The 17,500-nt window shown below is 37.6% G+C and overlaps 1 long non-coding RNA gene across 3 annotated transcripts; it reads right to left on the bottom strand.

The window, feature by feature from the left end:
* Positions 1 to 10,031: 10,031 nt before the first annotated feature.
* Positions 10,032 to 12,947, bottom strand: LOC148153176 (uncharacterized). 3 transcript variants are annotated; one of them, XR_015761821.1, is made up of 6 exons: positions 12,899 to 12,947; positions 12,059 to 12,116; positions 11,881 to 11,935; positions 11,663 to 11,781; positions 10,633 to 11,526; positions 10,032 to 10,473 (listed from the first exon to the last, which is right to left on the bottom strand). It is a non-coding gene; the product is annotated as an uncharacterized LOC148153176 (long non-coding RNA). The 3 variants fall into 3 exon arrangements; XR_015761822.1 differs by having other exon boundaries at positions 10,035 to 10,473; positions 10,633 to 10,788; XR_015761820.1 differs by having other exon boundaries at positions 10,633 to 11,781.
* Between the last annotated feature and the right edge of the window lie 4,553 nt (positions 12,948 to 17,500).

Raw genomic sequence — 17,500 nt, 5'->3', positions numbered from 1 at the left:
AGAACATTTAGTCTGTTGTTGTACGTTTTAGGCTTAATGTTTAATTAATAAATAATTAAACATTAAGCCTAAAACGTACATGTATGTAATTTAATGTATGGCTAGCTCCATGGCTAGCTCACTCTGCCGTTGTGGAGTCACAATATCTGGAATCATGAGCACCCCCTGCCATGAGGCAAGAGAACTGCCTGCCTCACCTCGAGTCTGTTCTCTGCCGTTTCTGATCGCTCCTCCTCACACAAAACACGATACACACACAGTTAGTGACAAAAAACACCGTACATTATAGACATAAGCTAAATTATGGAAAATCAGTCTATATATTAAATGTTTTTTAGCTATTTCATTGCCAGCATACAGACAGGACCAGTGGTGGAGAAAGTACTCAAAAAATGTACTAAAGTAAAAGTAAAACTACCACATTAACATATGTACTTAAGTAAAAGTAAAAAAGTACTGGCATTTAAAAATACTTAAGTATTAAAAGTAAAAGTACTTGCTGAATGCATTACCTAATCCCTAATACAATATCATTAAGTGTACCGATTGTATTTAATTTGAATACATCAGAAATGTGCCATTTTAATGAACAATGCCACAGATAAAGCATGTTTTATTTGTGTTTACTCTGTAACATAGATTAGACTTAGATATGTGATTCTATGCATCATAATTTCAGGGATGGAAACATCTTGTCTCCTGTCCTAACACAGCATGAACTTCACTTTTTTTTTGCAACTATTGGCATTTATTTTGAAAGAAATCCAACAGAAAGGGTATGGAAAGAAGGTGGGTGGGGGAGGACATGCAACCCAAGGAGCCACTTAGCAGAGTTGTAGTCAAGACCACCTACCAAGGCCAAGTCAAGACCACCACCCTGCGCTACGTGACACAAAAAAATTAAGTTTTACCTATCAAAATTGCTTCTCAAATTGATCTGAAATCTACATTCACATAAAGCACCTAGATATTAAATACTTAGAGCTGAAATAAATTTAATCAGTAAAGATCCGTCCAGAAAAATCGTGTCGTTCCTGAATGTCATATCACTATATTGCACTTTGGTCACAGCGTTGTCCCATATATGCGACACCTCAGTCAACACCTCCACACAATAATTCAGCGCATGAGTGACAACTTTTTTTCATCGCAGATGCAACATATGTGTCTCTGTACAGCTAGCTTTGCTAGCATCACATCCACAGAGCTTACCTTTCTTTAAGCTTTCCTTCCAAGTGACGCTAAAAGTCACTTGGAAATATCTTATTATTTTTGCAGCGCTATTATATTACTGACGATTAGACAGGCACCTTCTCCCGCTCAGAGGAAACCACTGCGCATGTCTGGAGCTCCGCGTGCGAGTAAAGGTGGAGGCGATGGGTGACAACAGACACTAAGTCACGTTATTGCTTGGATTTTACGGCGCCACCTTAAGACCCTGAACTTCACATTTTAACATAGCGGTTCTCAACGTGGGCGGTAATGCCCCCCGGGGGGCGTTCAGAGGACGGCAGGGGGCGCTGGCGGACATTTTTACGAAAGCGGGGCGCTGGAATTCCTTTGAGGGGTGTTTGGAAGGTAAACTTTACACCTTAAATGCACAACAATACCAGTTTAGACTTTGAGCAACTTGGTAAAACTGTGTTGTGTAACATTGAATCATGCTTGGCTGCAACTGTATCGATGGCAGCTCTTCTTCTTCTCCTCAGTGTTTGTTAGCTTTTGGCGCAGCTCCGCTCTCCTGCTACTAGTAGCTTCACCGCATCAGTTCAGGGTTACACCGGCTGATGACAGTGCTGTGATTCACTTAGTCTGGTATTTTGTTTTGGCAGTTCTGTGATCACGTCAAAGCAGCAACTTATATTAAAAAGTGTTTTATTTCCATTTGACAGATGCCCGCTACCATGGAAGGACAACAGAAAATCGCTCTTATAAACATGTAATTACTAAAATCACGATACCCTCACTTTGCATCCCTCTGAAAAATGAACCATTTAAATAAAGAAATCCCTCCATGGGTGATACCACGATAGAGAGCGTTCATTTTATAGCGTTAACACCGGAGCTGTAAGTGGTCCGGTGTGAAATGGGTGTGATGGAACAACGGTACCACAGCACTTTTAAATTTCAATAATCAGAATCCGAAATTGTTTCCGTTGTTTTTAAAAGGTTTATGTCAGTCTGCCTTTTCCCCATCGATACGCTTCCCGACCACCCTGGACCTTAGAGGGTTAAAAAAAAAAAAAAAAAAAAAAACGACGCGCACATTGTGCAAAACTCTGAAACAGGAGAAGCGGGAGATAAAATGGAGCGACGAACTAGATGTGAATTATGGCATAAAAACAGAGAATCCGACGCTGAACAGTGAAAAATCAACGCATGATGTGAAACATGACGATTAGGCGGCGCAGCAGGTGATGAGTGAAGATTAATGATGGTCAATAAACGATAAGTGATGCCCCTCCTGAAAGCTCTGGTTTGCGCAATAAATGCCATGTGGGTGAAATTTTATGGATGATACTCTGATGTCCCATTCTCCTGAAGGCAGCACAGAGCTGCACCACCAGAAACTGACAAACACTGAAGAGAAGAAGAGCTATGATTAATGTAGTTACAGTTCTATCCATGTTTTAATGTTCAGTCGTTCTGCAAATAGTTCAAAGTTTAAACTGGCATGTTGAACATCTTTTATCTGGTCATTTTGTGGAATATTTAACAACTAGAAAATGGCACAAAATAAGAATATTTTTTCCACTCTGATTGGCTGCTGTTAGGCCTACCAATTTTAACGTGAATGTTCATTACATTTTTCTTAGACTCCTGTGAAAATAATTTCTATTCCCATGGCTTTTTTGTTCTCTGGGAAATTATTTTTGATGATAAATACAGAAATAAGCATAAAAATCAAAACATCTACAATAGTGATAGTAACATTAATAATAAAATAATAGTCAGTGCAAAGTAGCCTACAAATTCTTTGGTGGGGGGCGGTGAGGGACCTGGATAAAGGCTGGGGGGGTGCTGGCCCATAAAAGGTTGAGAAACACTGTTTTAACGGAAAAAACAGCAATGCGGATGTAACGAGTAACGTGACAGTTTTGTAGAAATGTAGTGAAGTAGAAAGTACAGATACTTACTGTAAAATGTAGTGGAGTAAAAGTAGAAAGTATCCATTATTAAATCTACTTAAGTAAAGTACAGATACACGAAAATTGTACTTAAGTACAGTAACAAAGTACTTGTACTTCCTTACTTCCCACCACTGGACAGGACGAACTTGCTCCCATAGAATGGTGCAGCAGGGCCGTGCAGAGACCATTAAAAGGGCAGGTGCTCAAAAAAAAAAAAAAAGGGCACATCTAACCGCATTCTAGGACAGAATATTAACAAAGCCTCTCAGCTTTCAGAGTTTAATAAACAATGATAAATTACAAAATTGTGAAATATACAATCAAAGCTAAGGTAAATCTCTATATAGAGCATACAACTATGCATATGTAAGATATTTTATTAGTAATTTCTTTCTGCAGGTCTATATTGTTATAGGAAAGTATTGCAATATTCAAACCCGTAATTTAGCAAGATATGTAAATCAGAGCTGGTGGTTTAGCTCTGATTTACATATTTTGTCTTTACAGAATTACACTATTAAAAATATAAACAAGGGCACAATGCAACCTTTTAGTGACTGTAATCTATAAAAAAAGAGCTGCCTGTTTACTGCAGTGGAGATGAAGATGGTCCATTCAGGAAAGCATAGCTGCATCAAACTTTAATATGGAACTGCAGAAAAAAGAAAAACAAAAGCAAAAATTGAATTGTTAATGCATGTCACTATGGGAAAAGCCTACTGAGTTTTGCTTACAACTTTTTTAAACACTTAAATCACACATTTGTCTCATGAAGTGAATTTTTTTGCAAAACAAACTTATTTGTGCATGTCAGAAATCTTTTCTTGATATTCAAAGTTTTTGTTTGACTCAAAGTTTTGCTTGTGATTCTCACATGACGTCGTGGGCAGGACCCAAAATCACAACAAAAGATTTCTGATGTGTGCAAATAAAAGTTTATGTTTGGCAAATAACTTCTTAAGTTCACAAGACAAAAATTACTTATTTAATTTAAAAAAAGTTTTTTAAACAAAAGAATTTGTTTTAAAAAAAGAAATCATTACAATTCCAAAAGTTTCGATTACAATTTTATTTTACTTAACTGAGGTTAGTTTATTTTTTCCCATTGAATAATAGGGGAAAAAATGTAACTTCATACTCTGCGAACCAGACCCTAAACTTAAAGTCTGGGTTGAGTTTTTTCCCCTTCGTTAATGACATACATTATATCTATCATGGTAATTCAGGGTGAGTTATTTTTAATTCTAAATGAATATCCTCGTTGGACTTTTATTTAAGTGCTATTCTCTTTCAAGACACATTTACTTAACGCCAGAATAAATGCAATGTACATTATGCAGCAAAGGAAATTAGAAGATCCGACATATATTCATTATGGAGATGATCGGTTTTGGACGGGCGATGTGCCTCGTACACAGGGAAGAAGCTTTTTATTTATCTAGCTTTGCTAGCAAAGTTGTAGCTAGCAGCTAGCTAATAGCACAACAACAGCAGCCTAATGTCTGTATGATAAAAATACTGAATCGATAGATGAGAACAGTTTTTCCTCACCTGGTTGTCTCCTCCCCTCAGTAGTTCTTCAGAGTAAGCCAGACGCAGAGGCCTGTCAGTGTCTGTTGTATTTCATTACCTCTCTGCTTAAACCGCGACTCCGTGCTGAAGCAGAAGCGATACTACAACGTTTTCCGTCATCTGACAAGTAGCAAGTCTACTCCACTTTATTCACCAAAAACGTTTATATATATATATATATATATATATATATATATATATATATATATATATATATATATATATAATTCACCAAAAACCGTTCTGTAATCTGGAACGTTCGCTATGCTGAGCTCCAGTTAGCCGCCTTATCTCACTGCGCGAGAGACAACTACGTCATGCGTCACGGGAAAAAGGTCAAAGGTAACAAGGTGACCGGAAGGCTTATTATGTTGTACAAAAAATAAATAAATAAATAAAATAATTTTAGTACATGTTATTATGTGTCAGAAGAGGGCTTTGAAAATAATACCAAAAAAAAATAAAAAAATTGACCAAAAGGGCACTTTGGGGCAAGGAGCAAAAAGGGCAGGTGCTCAAGCACCCCCAGCCCCCCCCTCTGCACGTGCCTGCGGTGCAGTTAGCGAGAGGTTGATCAATCCCAGGTGAGGCTCAGCTCACTGCTGCCTCACCGGCTTCGCTTCTGAGCATTTGAATGGAAAAATGCGAAAATCCAGCGATTTTGAAGAAAAAATCATCAGAATTGGCTAAGATAAGTAAAAAGTAGATACTTTATAGTACAAACCACAGGGTGAAAATAGCAATATAAATGATTTTATTATTATATATTATTTTTCCATGATGACAGGTGAGGCTTTCCCTCACCTGCCTCCCCTGACCGCACGTCACATATACATATATATATATATATATATATATATATATATATATATATACACATAAATATATATATATATATATATATATATAAAAGACACCAGTCTACCACCCGGGAGACCGGGGTTCGAATCCAGGCTGGGGCAAGTTACAACAGTGCAATTGAGCTATGCAGTGTGGGTCCCTAGGCAAGACCCTTGGAGCTATATAGCCTACCTCATACCATGAGAGACATTGATATGCATAACATGCCGGCTCAGACGTAGCCCGGCCAAACAAGGTCTGTGTCAGGTGCTGGGGAACCAGAGCACCTTGATGAAAAATGGGCTACTGGAACAAGACGGAAATGGGCGAGAGACGAAAACATGGATCTGTTGGAATGCTACTACTCAAGTAACCCTAGCCAGAGGGGCTACATGCAAAGACTGAGGGTGGAATGGTTACTTCGACACCCACAGTCTACAATGACTGCCAAACAACTAGTAGCTCAGTGTTCCAACATCCGCAAACGGCAACTGCTATCACAACTTGAGATTGACGAGGTACAACACAAATGCTACGGCAAGAGGGAGGAGCCCGGATGTAAGGTCAGGGGGGAGTTAACTACAACTCCCCCCTGACCTGAGATGCAGCCCCAGTAATGAACGAACTTATCAAAGCTGAACGAGAAAGAATTGTGGCCCGAACACCAACCCCTGGATCATTGAATGCTTAGAGATGTACAACATCAACAGGACTCTAAGAGCCTTCATTGCAAACTCGATGGGGCTGTGGTGGTGTGGCTCACTGATCCACACCACCAGGATATACAGCACTGACATTGGGATGTCATTCGGACTAGAGAAGAGTTACAAAGAGAGGGAAGGTCGTCCGCACAGAAGGGGTCTCACTCCCAGAGGGAACGATAGCAGACATAGAGCACAGCTACATGTACCTGGGAATACCACAAGCAAATGGCAACCTCGATGAGATCACAAGGAAAGGAGCCACAGCTCAGATACCCTGCCGGAATAATTAGCTGGCCAATGGAAGAGATAAAGGCCACGGACGTTAAGACTCGGAAGCTACTAACCATGCATGGAGGGTTCCACCCCAAATCCAGCACCCTGAGACTGTACACAAGCCGTAAGGAAGGAGGCAGAGGACTAGTGTGAGAGCCACTGTCCAGGATGAAACATCCAAGATCCATAAGCCTGCTTTCTGATACATCCACCGGCTCAATATCCACCAGCAATCCTGAGCTAACACGCTGCACAGTATTTGTGAATGCGTTTGAAGGACTGGATTTATATAGCATACAAGTGAAAGCTAAGCAGTATCATCAACGTAGCCAGGACTTGCTATTTCATAGCAAAAGTAAAGTTTCACATTCCGGAGCATTGAGTGTTTTTTTGTCTCTCGTTCCCCTTACCTCCTGTTTTTTTTTTTTTTTTTTTTCCATTTTTAAATCTTGTTAATTAGATTGGTTATGCTGTAGCTTATGCACACATACGTATGGAGTATGGAAAAACAGAGGGACGGTCTGCATCTGTTAATGCGGAATGAATGACATTAATTAATGGGGCTGACTTTATAAATATGTTTTAAACTTTGGATTTGGGGTAAAATATCAAGGCTTTTCAAGTCTCTGAATATTTTTTAATGTTAGGTCTAAAATCTTAATTTTAATGACTCGAGTCTGACTCAAGTCCAAGTCTTGTGACTCGAGTTCCCACCTCTGTTATTTAACCCCCTTTACTATTAACAAAATTGTGGGAAAAAGTCTTTTGTGTCAAAATATCTTGTATGTAGCCCACATCTGTGTGTGTCTGTGGGGATGTGTACGTCATAAACATAAATGCAACTGGTCAGTTTACTCTTGTTTATGTGGCGACTTGGGACTTTAGGATAAATACTTGAGACTTGCAAAACACTGACTTGGTTTGTCTAATAATATAAAAAATCCAGTGACTGGACCTGGAAAAATACATCAATTTAGTTTTATCTGTGTTAGCGACAGGTTTTAAATTTAATAAAGAGAATTCAATTCTAGAAAATCCTTATTTGGAATAGTTCAATACCCTGAGTAGAAATGAATCCCATGCAATAAATAACTGTCATCTGCATAAAAATGCAAATTAGCATAATTCACATTCTCTCCCAATTCATTAACAGAAATAAAATAAATAAAATAAAACACAGGAACAATATAGAGAAAACATTAACCACAAGAAGAGAGATACACTGTATCAGGTTACAGCTCTGATGGACAGTTTCCACTGTTGTTTCGTCTCAGAATTGCATGCTTCTTTGTTTGGGATATTCACATAAACTCCCCCCCCAAAAAAAAAAAATCACACTTCTTATCATGATTTGACTAAATGTGAGAAAATTTAGAGGAAATGAATATTTTTGCAAGCACTCAGATAATAAAGTAAAATAACTGAGGCTAACCGAGATTCCGTAAATATAAAAAAAAATATTATTCTCTAACATTGACTTAGATTATCTGACACAAGAGCCTATATTAGAAATGAAACAATGTAACATATATTATAAAACTTATGTTATGTGTTATAACATTCACCAGCAAAGCTTACACAGGTGGTAAAGACTATTATTTATATGTAATTCTTTCACTCTGTCAAAAGTAAGACAGGGTTTCCCTCAGTGTATTATAAGCCTGGCGGCCCGCCATGCTTTACTAGCCCCGCCGCCAGGCTAAGCGTTAATTGTTTACGTTTCTAGGAAAATTAAAAGAAAACAAAACAAAACTCTTTTTTTTTTTTTTGTTTGTCTTAAAAGCCAGGATGCAAGCATCTCTTTTGCTCTTAGCATTTCACTAGCAGAGCAGATTTATCCTTAAGGATAGGTTTATAATAGATAGGTTTATAGTTTATGCATTTAAAGCAGACAGCGCGGACCAATCACACAGCTGGCGCCTCTGCGCTTTGCCTCGCGCTGCCGCTGCTTTACCTCAGCGCGGATCGCGCGCGCCTCCTTTCACTCAAACTGGACTCAGGCTGACCTGTATGGATATTTACATAAACCTACTGTGAGGAATTATGATCCTTTGGAGAACTCTAGGGAAGAGTTTAAAACCTGCCGCGTTAGCTCTGGTTGCGCAGCTCAATGTGAACCACAGGAATAACTTGTAGCGAATTCAGAGGCGCGTTGTGGAGCGGTGAATGATTTATCTCTGTGAACAAACAATTATATGCGACGTTTCCATCTCAACCCGCTGCCCAGCGTGTGGCTCTGTGTCTGTCTTCCCTGTATAGTTTATGTCTGTGGTCCCGGTTGGCCGGAGCGTTTGTGGATAACGAGCAGCGCTAACCTGATCATGCAGGTTCAGCCCGGTGAGGAGCTTTAACGCTCTCCTCGGAGTCACGCATCACGCTGATTTTATATTATGTTATTATTATTATTAGTATTATTTTTCCGGTTACACGATGCATCAAACCATATCAAATGCGTCGTCTACTTAAACTCGTCCCATAAACTCGACCAACCAAAATAGTTTCTGTGACACTTATTAAAAACTCAACAGACACGAAATGAAAGAGCTACTAAAGCCACATTAGCAGCATTGAATTAAATCTCCTGTTTGTTGCATCTCTGCATAGTGCAGCAGATTTAACTCATCATGCAGGGCTGGTCCAAGGCTGTATGAGGCCTTGAGCAGAATCTGATTTAGGGGCCCCTTTTGTTGCTAAAAATATCAGCACCTCTAACAGCTTCTGTGTTAGATTTAGTGAAATATGGGAGAAAGGAGTAGTTTAATTGGCCAGCCTAAAAAGCAATAAGTTATAATTGCAGTTTACTAATTTGTATTTGTAAATTCAAAGATTAAACTCACAGCATCAGATTGTTGCTATGGTAACAAAACAATCTAACTATAAATATTGTTCTTTGAAGTTTTACAAAGTAAACTTGCCAGTTCCTTAAAATCTTGTATTTAAATGTTAAACAACTTAAAATCATTTAATTTATCTATGCCTAAACAATTGAATAAAATGTAACAGCATTGATAATCTCAATAAACAAGTGTTATATTTATGTATCTGTGGTCTGTTTTAAAATATTAGTGTTTATGGGGCCCCTGAAGCTCTGGGGGGGCCTGATGGAGCTGCTGACTTAATTTGGATTAAACAGAAGAGCAAATTTGTTATTTTTATACTACTTGTGGGTTTAAATAGCATTTCACTGGAGATCTTTTCCTGTAACATATAATTACACAGTAATACTTTTACATTTCCTGTCAACTTAATATCTTTTAATACAAAAACACGGTGGACCACTGGTGGACCGACCACCAGGCTTAGCAAGTTTTCTGGGGGAAACCCTGTAAGATACATCCCAAATCTTCAAAAGTTGTTTTGAAACTTTCAAAACAACTTTCAAACTTGTTTTGAAAGTTTCCTAAAGACACGATGTGAGGAAGAAATTGGAAATATCTTTAATACCTGACCCAGTGTAGGCTTCTTAGAAGTGCTACAATTGGTGCGGTTCTAAAATGCATAATCAGAACTTCACATAACACAAAAGAGGACATGATAAGTAACCTTCAGAACAGAATTTTTATTTAAAGGCATCACTATGCCTCAAACCACATATATTTCCAGTATATTCAAACATTCAAAATGAATAACACAAAACCATTCCTCAGAGAACTGGTAAAGAAAATAGGCCTTCAAAGTCAATATATAGTTTCACTAACACTGGAATAAAAATGTAAGACTTTCAGTTTACAGCGACATAAACTGGGTTTAACTCATTAATTTCTACAATCTTAAGAACATAAAAACACAGTTCTTAAACAAATATCCATGCTTTGTGTATCACTAAACAAATCAAAGAAAAATGACTTCCAAAATCTAAAATTCAACATGGCTGAAATAATGTGGAATTCTAGAATCAACAGCGTTTTAAAATGTGAACTATTAATGGTTTTCAAGAGTCCAAGTGGCACTTACTTTATTAGATGCAGATGAAGGCACCGTCCAACATGGAAAAAGAAAAGACAATTTTTCCTAAATGTCTTTAGGAAAGACATTTCCTAAAGACATGTCTTTCCTAAGATCCTAAATGATATGGAAGCAGAAAGATTTCAAAGAAAAGAAAAACAACTAACCTGAATGAGATGCCACTCAAAGTCCATCAAGTTTTTGATGAGGGTCGAAACCTGAACATTCACTGTCTGCTTTTTCTTTTAAATGATCTTTCCTGTTTTTTTGGATACCATCTTCCCATGAACGGCTTTTGTGCCCCTTTCTGGGTTAAGAAGCGACTAAAAAACAAAAGCAAAAGGGGGAAAATTCCTGAGAATATAAATAGTGTGGCATTCTGAATACAGCAGGTACAACATATATAGAAAGCTGTTTTTAATAACATAAAGAGAAAACATCACCACCTTTGTCAAATGTTAATCATAATTTGCTTTAAAACTTTAAAACCATGTCATTGTAAAAAAAAATTATAGGAATGGTTTTTCCGTTGAATGAACTCCAAAGTCTTGACTGCCTCATGTTGATATTGGGTGTTGAAGGTGTAGAAGATGGACAACACTGTCCTGTCTGGAATGTTGGCTGGACCCTCTCAAAGAATATGGCCATCAATGCTGACCATGCAGAAAACTGCTTGCCATAGGAACTGTAATAAACCAAGTCCTTAATTGGAAGAACATAAATCCTCTTATTGATACAGTATGCATTTAAATGATCATCATAACAAAGAGTGTCCACTCAGGTAAAATAAAAGCAAGGATTTTAAACTCCTCAATTGTCGTGCAAGTCACATCAATGTAGAAAACTGCAGGCTGGATTAATGTACAGAAGTTGTAGAGAAATTCATGGTACTTTGCACTGAAGGTGAAGTGTGTTTTGGAAGTTCATCAAAAGCTACTTTGGATGATCTTGTGATCACTGATAGTGAAGTGTCTTTGGTGCTGCTCTTGTTTTCACAAACGCAGGAGGAAGGGCTGTGCTGGTTCCACGGCAATGAGGAAGGCTTCAACACTGGCTTGCATCTTTGACATAATGATAAGAAGACTAGTAATGAAAATTTTTAGATATATTTAGCAGCACACCTACATTCAGATAGCAAACAAAGCCAGTGAGAAAATGCTTCTACAGAGAAGTAGGATCATTAGAATAACCACATACCTGCACATATCTGACAACATGGTCCACAGTTTGACATGAGGTGTTTTGGATTCTTCTTGTGGCCTTTGGATGTAGGACGAAGCACATGAACCAACAGAAGAACGCCTGGTTTTCCCAGCCTGGAGGAACAAAAATAAATAAATAAATAAATAGCAGACACATTAGGATAATAAATAAACATTTTAAAGAGAAGTGTGAGCAAAACTAACCAGACCCACCTGTGTGTATGTCACCATCACAGTCATTCAAAATACTTTGTCCACCCGGTTTACCCTGGAGACCAGTTTTCAAGCATAAAAATGCATAAAAATGTCAGAAATAATTACCATGAACATTAGGCATTATAGAAATTAGTCAGCTTATAGAAACATTCTGGAGAGGATTTCTTCTACCAACCTGTCAGAAGAAATGTGTTGAAGTAATCATAACAGGCTTCAGTCACCAACATGACGTACTAATTAAGAAAAAAAGAGGAAGCCAATATGTCATTATTTATTATCATTATTACTTATAGAGACAAAAACATTTTGGCTTAGCTTTGCTCGCATAGATCAAACCACCGGTCCAGGACAGCCACTCTCCCCATTATGCCGTCTATAGCCAAAAACTTCAAGAAAAACGACTCCGCAGCTAAATAATGTTAACTCAAACGGCCTTTCTGACAGTTTTAATGTTCAGTTAACCACCGACACCTCATGCTACACCTGCTTGGCTAGCTTTAGCTGCTAACAAAAATAATAAACCAAGGGTGCTCACATACAGTCTTCGAGAGCTACCGTCCTGCATCTTTTCAATGCATCTTTACTCCAACAGACCAGGATCAGCTCTGAACAGACCTGCTAACCAGCCATTCATTTGATTCAGGTTTGTTAATTGGAGCAGGGAAGCATTTGAAAGTTGCAGGATAGCAGCTCTCAAGGACTGGACTTGAGCTCCCTGTACTGAACAGTCGTACCGCGATATCCAAACAAATAAACTTTCGTTAAGCATAAGTTGATACTCTTGCGCAAACAGAAAGTTAATGCATTCATAAAAAATAATCAAAATCAAAACATGACAATCTTAACATGAAACTTACTTTTTTTTTTAAAAAAAGATCTTTATCGAGATACAAAATACATAACAGTATAAACACAGCATACATTGTGATATAATGTCCGCCAGGGAGTTACAAACATTGAGACAATACATCATCAGAACAAAAAGAGCATGTTTTAATAGCTTTGGGGAACTTACCTTGTTATGATAAGATCCAGACAAGACGCCATACTGCTGTCTCCCGGGCAAACACGTGACGTCACAGATACGTTGCGATTGTGGGAGCAACTCTTTAGCAAACACCATCTCTTTAGGGAAACTGACAAACCTATCTTTGAATTTGACTAAACAAGTGTTTAATTAACATTGTATTTTTAACAAACAACACCAACACTGGTAATCTAACACTTTTGATTATGCTCTGTAGATTTCGATTCATTCCCTAAAAGATTTATTATGGAAAGTATTTTTTTCTTTCAGTTTAATATTTTCTTTAAATGCTTGTTCTCTAAGATGCAAATACAAGTAAAATGTCTTGCCTAGGAAAAAAACTGCATTGTACAATTATTTTGCGGTAGTTTACTGCCAGTCGTCAGTCTTGATTGTGACAATAGAAGACATCAAATTGACAATATCCTACTGTATTTTGGAATAACAGTATGTTACTGCTGGAATTTTGCCGTAAATTTACAGTATTTTCTAAGAGTGTACAGAAGATCCCACCTGCTCAAATCCAGCATCATGAAGTACTACTGAATTATTTAAGTATTTGTGGTCAACATTTAAAGTATAATCCATTTCAAGCTAAATGGCCTTGGTAACTCTATGAAGCACCATTCTTGCAGTCCACTGGTGTGTTAATCTTAATGTAGTTCATATATGATCCAACTAGGAACTAGTGACAAAACGTGCAGCAGGACAGACCACATGGTTCCCGTAAGCGGTGATGTTTGGATGACTTGTATTTTAACAATGCAGCTATGAAAACGGACTGAGCAGTCAGCACAAGAAACGAAAGGAGCAGCTTTGTGACATTTCACTCACTGACTGTGAACTTTCTATAAATACATTGTATTTACGGAAAATGAAGAGGTGTGATCCCAGGATCATTTGAAATTAAACTTTGAAAGCTGAGCAGTACATGAGAAAAGGCCTATTAATTACTGGTTTAATAAAGTTTCACTTGCATGAAATATCAAAGTCGACTTAAGAGGATTGTGTTCATATGTCGCAGCCTTCAGTGTGCACACAGCAACTGGTTGAATTGTGCTTTATGAAACGTTACATTATAAAGGAATTTGAGGTTCTATTAGCTCTGTCTCCCATTATGTCCTCTGGTTGTTGTTCTTACTGTAATTGAAAGAAAGAATAAATTTTAATGGCATAATGCGACAAAACTGTAGAACCTATAATGCAGAACAGCTTAAATCCATTTTCTCTTTGAATCTCCTAATTGGATCACAGAGAAATGTGGATTTTTGGTGTACTTCCTTATTTCTTGATGAACCAGATTTTCATAATTGCAACCTGAGGTACCCATGACTTCAAACACAAAGGAAGGAGAAGAATTTGTTGTAGCATAATTACTGCCTTTCTGGTGCTTTGCATTTTAAAAACTTCATGGAGGTTGCAGACAGTATACACTGTAAAAATGACTGTAAAAACTGCAGCATAAAAATACAGTAAGGTGGCTGGATTTTGAAAATACACCTTTTTATTGTGATCTGAAATGCGTATGCAAAGTATATGGGACGTGATTGGACCGCTGGATCACGTGAGGAAATTTACAGCTGTACTGTAAATTTTGAATGTACAGTTGCATTGTGGGATATTTACCAGCTGGAGGCGAACTTTCACGGGCTAGAGGGCGGGCCAACAATGACTTTCACTGGGTAAATACTTTTTAAAAAGCATTGTATTGCAGTTTTGTGTTTGTGTACGATAATATATTTTATGTGGTTATATTGAGCTACTGTCGCTTGTTTGCTAAAGCTAACTTCGGTTATGTATCAGCTAGCATTATGTGCATCACAAGTGCTTTTTAATTCAGTTCACCTAGAATATGCAGGTGGCTTATTCTGGTCTTTTTGCGGAAGTTGTTTGAGGGTAGGATGCCTCAGCTGTTTATTTTTTTTCCTCTCGCAGATAGGGCTGTCAACGTTAATCCGTTAGTGCACACGATTAACTTGAACATTTTATTGCGTTAATATTACATAACGTAGATCAATCAAACCATCTATTTTAACATCAGAGCTTCTCTCCCGCGGAGGGTTATCTAGTTTACAGCACCGCGTTACACACGGGTAGCTACGAACAGCTAAATACTTTTTCTGCGACAGCAACAAGAGTTGAACAGTTTCAACTTTCTTGTGTTGGGTCTTTAGCCAACGTTGTGCACATCTAGTTTACTAGCCCGCAATTTGACGTGCACGAATAACACCGGTCATTGCTCGGCTGGATGAAGACAATAGAGTACCGCCTCACACAGGAAATAAATGTAGAGGAACATTTCTAAACCAACGTTTAAAACAAACAGACTAAACCTTCCTGAATATAAAAACCTGGAAAACTAAGAATCTTCAGACATGGTTGGTTTGAGACATCAAAACATTTTTTCAGAATGTGCATCCTTGATATGGGCTTCATGGGCAGTTGCCCTTGGCGGTGTCATAAAAGGGTGGGGAAACCAAGAACTAGAAAATAAAATAGATCTTATCTATCGGTTGGCTCCTCAACAAGTTTGGTACCACTTGTATGTATGCGTAGTGGAGTAAATTTCTCTGCGTTGCTATTAAGTATGGGAGACTACAAATGCAAGATAATTACTTGGATTTCAAATTGTTGGCTGCAGCAAGAGGGGTTTACACAGCTGTGTGTATATTTATATTTCAAGCTTACAAAGCTAGGCATAGTGATTAATTGTGATTAATCAGCCAATGCCAGATTCTGCAATATGCGACCGCCCAGGGTGGCATCTTGTGGCAGGTGACAAGACCGACTCCTCACCCTTCTCACTGCCCCAGATACTCCAATTCTCTGTCTCACTGTAACTTCCATCCTTCTGTCCAAAGACTAATAGATACTAATACTGATAATAGATAGTATCTGCCATCCTTAGGTCTACAGATGGAGGCACAGAAGGTGTCTCTGTCTGCAAACACATGGATAGAGACAGCGGAATGTATCTGTTTATGGAAATGTCTCTCTGTACCTGAGTATTAAGTTAAATTTAAAACTAATATCTCTGAACATTGTTATTTTTCAGGAAGCTGCATCAAAGGGCACAAGCGGGTCCAGCAGCCCCTTTTGCCACCTAGAGTATTTTTTCATAGGTGAGAACTATGAGAACTATTTCAGTAATGCCTTTACAAAACATATTTGGTAGTTCAAAGGCTTCTAGTCTAAAAATGTAACATGTACTATAAAAAACAAAAGGATCGTTTTGAAAAGTGTCCCATCTGTTTTTAGGCGATTCATAGGCCTCAACCCAGAAAGGGTTAGGCTAACCCTAACTGACATGAATGCAGTTTAATGTGCTGTTTATCTCATGTATTAAAACATGTTTTTCTTTCTTTTTTTTCCAGCAACCCTTTGATTTCTGGAGAAGTTCAGGACTGAGACCAACTCAGAACTCATCCATGTTGGTTTTGTTTGGTTGTTCACCAAGTCTTAAACTTGCCCAAATGTTTAAGATGTACTCTTGGGGTTCAAATAAAGTTTTGAAAAATATGTAACTTTAACATTTGACACTGCTGGATACCTTCCTTCCTTCAAAGGAAGAAAACGACAGACATTTAGAATTTTGACTCCATGTTTTACATGAAAAGCTGGTAAAACATTGTTTTTATGACTTTGACATGCAGTTTGCTTGGAAACTTTGACATTTGGGAACTTTTGTTTTAGTAAAGATTATTTAATTCATTGTATTCAATGTAATGTTACCATGAGGGTAAATGTATCAGTTTTGTTTTTAGATCAGAGTATTTTCACTTTGGTTACAATACTTTGATTTCCATGTAACAAGCAAATATTGCTGTTGCAAAATACTATATTTTGTTTTTCTTCAGTTTGTCAGATTTAAATTGACAATAAAATAAAGCAATTTTAAAATATATATGTATATTTGTTTTAATTAGATAGAGTTTAAGAGTTTAGTAAATTAAGTTGCAAGTTCACATTTAAACTTTTAAAAGCTCGCAAAGTATGCCGTTTCATGAACTACTGTAAAATGACAACTTTTTGTAATTCTACTGCAGGACTACTGTGATTTTATTATGATAGAAATGTGATGAAATCACAGTAACCATGTTATATAATTACTGTACTATTTGATTAGTGTACACTAACACTAATCAAATTACAGTAAGATAGTCATAAAAATTACAGTAAAACTACAATAAAATCACAGTAAAACTGTAATAGAATTACAGTAAGGCTACTGTAAAAAAAATTACATTAAGGTTACTGTAAAGTTACTGTAATTTCTTTACCGTAAAAATTACAGTAACTGGCTGGCAACCCTGCTGCCAGTAAGTTACTGTAAATTCTACAGTGACTTTTTTTTTTACAAAGTAAAGCAAGAATGTGATTATATCAACAAAACATTGTCGGGTGCAAATGAAATTGAGCTGCCCCACAACACTATCAGTTAGATTTCCAACACTTGAGATTTTCTGTGGGACGGCCTTTCCGTATTACCCATCTATAAAAAGAAGCAAATTGCCCGTTTGTGAAACCAAACTGCCATTTGACAGGGCCTCTGGGCTGCTTCCTATGGTCGCTATTAAAGCTTGTGGTGGT

Source organism: Poecilia mexicana, unplaced genomic scaffold (genome assembly GCF_051168715.1).
Source record: "Poecilia mexicana isolate PSO_F unplaced genomic scaffold, ASM5116871v1 scaffold_21, whole genome shotgun sequence".
Taxonomy (NCBI): domain Eukaryota; kingdom Metazoa; phylum Chordata; class Actinopteri; order Cyprinodontiformes; family Poeciliidae; genus Poecilia; species Poecilia mexicana.
Note: the sequence above shows the minus strand (reverse complement) of the source record. Positions and strands in the feature narration are given on the sequence as shown.